The sequence below is a fragment of the Oncorhynchus clarkii genome, chromosome 12 (genome assembly GCF_045791955.1).
Source record: "Oncorhynchus clarkii lewisi isolate Uvic-CL-2024 chromosome 12, UVic_Ocla_1.0, whole genome shotgun sequence".
Lineage (NCBI taxonomy): Eukaryota > Metazoa > Chordata > Actinopteri > Salmoniformes > Salmonidae > Oncorhynchus > Oncorhynchus clarkii.
In genome coordinates this window covers 23,945,286-23,951,285 of record NC_092158.1, presented here as the reverse complement: position 1 = coordinate 23,951,285, position 6,000 = coordinate 23,945,286, and the positions used below count along the sequence as shown (strand labels likewise).

Genomic DNA, 6,000 nt, shown 5'->3' with positions numbered 1-6,000 from the left:
TCTAGTACTGAATATGTGTGTAAATATAATCAAGAATTAGAACAAATGACTGTCTGTACCATGGTAGAAATGAATGAACTTATAGCCAGACTGGCTAGAAGGCTTATCTACACAAGCTGGCCTTGGCTCGGTCATAAAGTATCTTAAGAGGGAGAGACGATGTGAGAACCATACAGCCATTGTACTAGAGCGGAGATGACACGGGCTAGTACTTAAACTAATGACGTCATTTTCAGTTTATAACCTGTGGTAAAATGTATAATGGGCAGTACTCTCTTGAATAAACGCTGCTGGTTGACTTTAAGACTGGGCTCTGTCCATTTTATACAAATGAGTCATACAAATTCTTATGAATTGACAGAGTGTTTAATTGGGTATTAAAACAAAGGAATTTAATTCCTGCAACACCATCACCCATGATATGCAATACTGGTCCTGCACACCCTGCAAAAAACAGCAAACTGGATAAGGTGTACATGCCACAGTAGCCAGTCCCAAAAAAATAATCTAAACCGGGATACAAGCTTTTTCTGGTCATTGTAAACAGAATGTTTACATGCAACAACTCAAGTAGACTACAACTAACCTGACCAGTACAGGAAGTTGGTGTGCATGTAATAGTGGTCAATAGGTTTATTACCTTGGCATAGAAACCTAAAGCTCTGTAATGTCTTAAACAGTAGTTTATCCCACCCATGTTCATTTGACAGACCGTTTGTTGGAGAATAAACCCAAACATATCCCCATCTGAGTTTAAACTTGTATTTATGTCAGGCAAGACAAAGTAAATAACACATTTGTATTCATGAATTGAACAAGTTACATAATTTATTGCATGGATGAGAGAGCAGCATAGGGAGTATAAAACAGATTATTTCTACAGAGAGAGTTCAAAGGAAATTCAGTAGAGGGCAGCAAACCAAATGCAGCAGTCAGATGATCAGTACATTCTGCTTTCAGGAAATGAAGATGAACGTATCCGCTCCCATCCTAATGATAAAAAGAATGTCTAAAACACAAGTGGAATACAAATATGCTCAATATCCATATAGGAATTAGCGCTAAAAACATTGAGTATACCTCTGTAGCTCTCATGTCAGTAGGCTTTTAGTGAAGGGCAATTGTTCTACAGTAACATCCCCCCCCCCCCCCCCGTATGCTAAGTAGTGAGGAGCTGTAGGCTACCTGGTACTCTTCCAGTTGTCTGCAGGGCATGAAGCGACAGAGCGCAGCATCCACAGGGTCTTCAGCACTCGCATCCCATCAGGTAGTTGGAAACACTGACCAACCCAAGAGCTACAGGAACCTGGGGGTGGGGGGGGGGGGGGGGGGGCAGGCAATGTGATGCAGTTGCATAACCTTAGCATTTGACCAGTCACATCCATTGTTACAGTCAAGGTAATTCAGATTTAAACAAGGGACACATTGTGGAAGGTTAAGATGCATTTCTTATCTAAATATTGCACAACATTAGACCTTGCTGAACACTTCAAGGTTTACACACCTGCCTCCCATAACACAGAGAAAGCCACAGACGTTTGCAGACCCCAATTACTAGTCACACCCAGTAGCTTGGCCTGTTGTTCTGGACCCGTGACTCCTGGAGCAGTCTCCACTGCACTCTGATAACGGCCTCGGAGCTCAGAGCCGACCACCTCAATTTCAAGCACAGAGCCCAGCTCATTTCGCCACACTCCCGTCACATTGCATGGGATTGCCTGGAAGAACACATGCAAAATAAGGTCACCACTACTATGTCAATAACAGCAGATATACTATGTCATGAAATGTATCTAAAACAGGAAGTAAAAGCAAGTCTCAGATTTCTATTTACTACGTGATCTGTATTGTTACACTGCTCAAATTGTAATAGTGGAGCCCAATGATTAATTATATTTTTACCTGATGTAGCAGCAGTCCCAAAATCACAGCATAGACACTGCTATACTTTGCAACAAAACTCATCATGTTTGATTATTTCAAATTGCTTTACTGGATAGCTCATTCCCTTCTTATACTGATTTACCAAGTTACTATACACTCCCCCAAACCAATCAGCACCTGCCCTTTCTAACAATACTTAATTGATGAACAGGGTGTAGATCTCAATAGTCTAGCTGTCACTTCTTACCAGCAATTACAAGTCAATGCAGATTGAGGAAAGGAGAGGAAAGGAAAAGAGGACTATTGAAATGCACCCCTAATTTGAACATTTGCAGCAGGTGTTTCTTCTTTATCAATACAAGTCTCGACAATTCTCAAATATGAACCATGTTTCCATCCAAACTTTTAAGTCAAAATATCAAAAAGTTATCCAGTATTAAAATTATGATAAATGGATTTTCACTTTTTCATTAATAAAACCCATACCAGACACTATTCTGTGGTTATATTCTACTGAAGTCTTGATGGGTAAATGTGTCAGTCAGAGTAGAGCATTAAGCACATTGTGAAAGCAATAAAGTTTTGCCAGTCACCTTATGCAATCAACACCATGAGAGAATCTCAATTTCTCCTAGCGTCCTCTCGCCTCGCCTCATTCTCAAAACCCATTGGATGAGAAAGCCAGAGGTCCCGCCCCTCTGACCTTATCCTTCAATTGGTTTTGAGCAGTAGGAAGGTGTCTTGTCTTTGGCTATGCCGGATTAATTCTATTCTATAAAATAATTTTCCCGTAATTAATATTACCTGATTGAGCTAATCATGTAAATGTAATTAACTAGAGAGTCGGGGAACCACAAAATAATATTTATAGAGCTGCTATCTTCCGAATAAACTCTTAAAGACCTAGTAATATTTTACATCAATAGCAGTCAATATTAATCCTCACCTTAATTCAGTCTCATCTGAAAGTTGAAAATTCTTGGTTATCTGCACGAATCCTGGCTAACAAGTTGAATCAGCAATACAAAATTGGGTTTAATTATTTATTTGCTAAATACCTAACTAATCACACAGAATTACACATACACATAATTAATCATACCTTGATTACAAATTACGTCATAAAGGAAAATTTCCCTGGCGGGCGGAACAGATATGACAGCTGGTTACACAAAAGAAAAGGGGCTGGGTTTGAGTGAAAGAGCGGGAAGACAGAGGGACACAGGGAGAAGCTGTGCTATCGTAAATACAGTATCTTGGAAAATGCAATAAATAAATATTTACTCTGAGCTGCGCTTCAGTAGGTTGGTGGAAGATGGAAGGCCGTGTTGCCCAACCGAGTCCTTTGTCCTTTGAAGAATATCTCTGCTGGTAAATTGGATACGTTGTAGTAACGTCGTTGTGTGGTAGACGGAATACTCTGCGTTTGTAGCTGCTGTTGCTAACTCAACGGCTAGGAGGTATCACTTCTGTAGTGAATAAGAGTTCAAAGTTCATACCATTCGCAAACCAAAGCTCACGCTGATGTTGGCTTCGTTCTGTAGTTATTATCTGAACCATTCTGACATCGGACCGTCGTCCTCATATCCTCGGAACAGATGGTTATATTCTCGTCAAGGCTTTATATAGGAAGGGAGAAGAGGGAGTGTTTGAAAAGTGTTATAGCCCATGTCCCTTCACAGGGGCGGGCCACTGATTGAGCATAGCCCTAACATTATGAAAACCCAAATCTCACATTTTAGAAGCTAAAATCACATTTCATCCCATCTCGAATAATTTTATATTCAAACATTTAAATTGAACAATTCCATGTGAATCCGATAACTCTGATGTGTAGACTTTCCCTGTAGAGTTTATATCATCTTATCATTGATGAGAATGTCTCAGATGACAACCGAACTGACATCATATTCATTAAGTACCACCGCATATGTTCAATTGGTCAGATTACCAGAATATAGTTCATTTCCCCCCACCTTCTGATGTTCCCAGAATCTCTATGTTAACCAAAGGGGTTTGCAAATGTAACATCAGTAGGGTAGAGAGAGGAAAAGGGGGGGAAGAGGTATTTAGGACTGTCATAAACCTACCCCCAGGCATACGTCATGACAAAGGAGTATGCTATTTAGATTTCCCCATATTCTACCCCACCTCAAGAACTGTGACTTTTGAAATAGATGGTGGTTCTTTTGGGATTGCTGGGTTGTAATTGGATATTTACACTAACAATCAATATCCAGTAATTTAACTGACAGAAATTACACACTATAGTTATAGACTGGCCTCACATGGGGTAAATTATTTTATTAGGATGATCAAACTGTATTGCTTTAGGGGTGTGTGTGTGTGTGTGTGTGTGTGTGTGTGTGTGTGTGTGTGTGAGTCCGCCCGTCCATCCGTTCCTGCGTGCGAGGGTGTGTACCACAAAGGTTCCTCTCAGAAACAACACATTACTATCAGTGATGGTGTTACAGAAACGTGTGAAGCTGGAATACTGAGCTTTTTGTTTATTTTTTGTGGTAGTTTAGTTACATTGTCTTTTGATACTCAAAGACGATCTTCAACAGATTCATTATGCAGATTAGTTATGAGGCATTATGAGGCATTCAACTTCAAATTTTCACTCTAATTTTGTGGGAAATGTTTTCCTGGAGCTCCACAGTTGTCAGAGCAGCTTGGTAACCAGGCACGGAGGGCTCTCCATCAAGCAGCATTGAGCAGTGTGGGCGTTCAACACTCATGACAGAGGTGTTCCTCCAGTAATCAAAGCCATTGATCCTGGCATCTAAGGGTCATACAAGGCCATTGATTAGGCTAAACCAGAGGGATCCCATAATAAAACTTGTTGTTTTTCACTGATTTGCCAAGCACATTATTCTGTACTTTTCCTATTTTCTTTGTCAACTTCAATGATTTTTATTTGTTAAAGCTGCATGTACGACCCATATAGGCACAGATTTATTATTGTAATCTAATCGACTGAAAATAATGACATGAATGGGTGCCACTGACGTACCACTGATACTATAAATATACAGTGCCTTGCGAAAGTATTCGGCCCCCTTGAACTTTGCGACCTTTTGCCACATTTCAGGCTTCAAACATAAAGATATAAAACTGTATTTTTTTGTGAAGAATCAACAACAAGTGGGACACAATCATGAAGTAGAATGACATTTATTGGATATTTCAAACTTTTTTAACAAATCAAAAACTGAAAAATTGGGCGTGCAAAATTATTCAGCCCCTTTACTTTCAGTGCAGCAAACTCTCTCCAGAAGTTCAGTGAGGATCTCTGAATGATCCAATGTTGACCTAAATGACTAATGATGATAAATACAATCCACCTGTGTGTAATCAAGTCTCCGTATAAATGCACCTGCAATGTGATAGTCTCAGAGGTCCGTTAAAAGCGCAGAGAGCATCATGAAGAACAAGGAACACACCAGGCAGGTCCGAGATACTGTTGTGAAGAAGTTTAAAGCCGGATTTGGATACGAAAAGATTTCCCAAGCTTTAAACATCCCAAGGAGCACTGTGCAAGCGATACTATTGAAATGGAAGGAGTATCAGACCACTGCAAATCTACCAAGACCTGGCCGTCCCTCTAAACTTTCAGCTCATACAAGGAGAAGACTGATCAGAGATGCAGCCAAGAGGCCCATGATCACTCTAGATGAACTGCAGAGATCTACAGCTGAGGTGGGAGACTCTGTCCATAGGACAACAATCAGTCGTATATTGCACAAATCTGGCCTTTATGGAAGAGTGGCAAGAAAGTCATTTCTTAAAGATATCCATAAAAAGTGTTGTTTAAAGTTTGCCACAAGCCACCTGGGAGACACCCTAAACATGTGGAAGAAGGTGCTCTGGTCAGATGAAACCAAAATTGAACTTTTTGGCAACAATGCAAAACGTTATGTTTGGCGTAAAAGCAACACAGCTCATCACCCTGAACACACCATCCCCACTGTCAAACATGGTGGTGGCAGCATCATGGTTTGGGCCTGCTTTTCTTCAGCAGGGACAGGGAAGATGGTTAAAATTGATGGGAAGATGGATGGAGCCAAATACAGGACCATTCTGGAAGAAAACCTGATGGAGTCTGCAAAAGAC

At 40.4% G+C, this 6,000-nt stretch overlaps 1 long non-coding RNA gene across 1 annotated transcript; it reads right to left on the bottom strand.

Moving 5' to 3' along the window:
* Window positions 1–1,184: 1,184 nt before the first annotated feature.
* LOC139421942 (uncharacterized) lies at window positions 1,185–1,995 on the bottom strand. The gene is made up of 3 exons (XR_011635688.1): window positions 1,903–1,995; window positions 1,505–1,718; window positions 1,185–1,306 (listed from the first exon to the last, which is right to left on the bottom strand). It is a non-coding gene; the product is annotated as an uncharacterized lncRNA (long non-coding RNA).
* Between the last annotated feature and the right edge of the window lie 4,005 nt (window positions 1,996–6,000).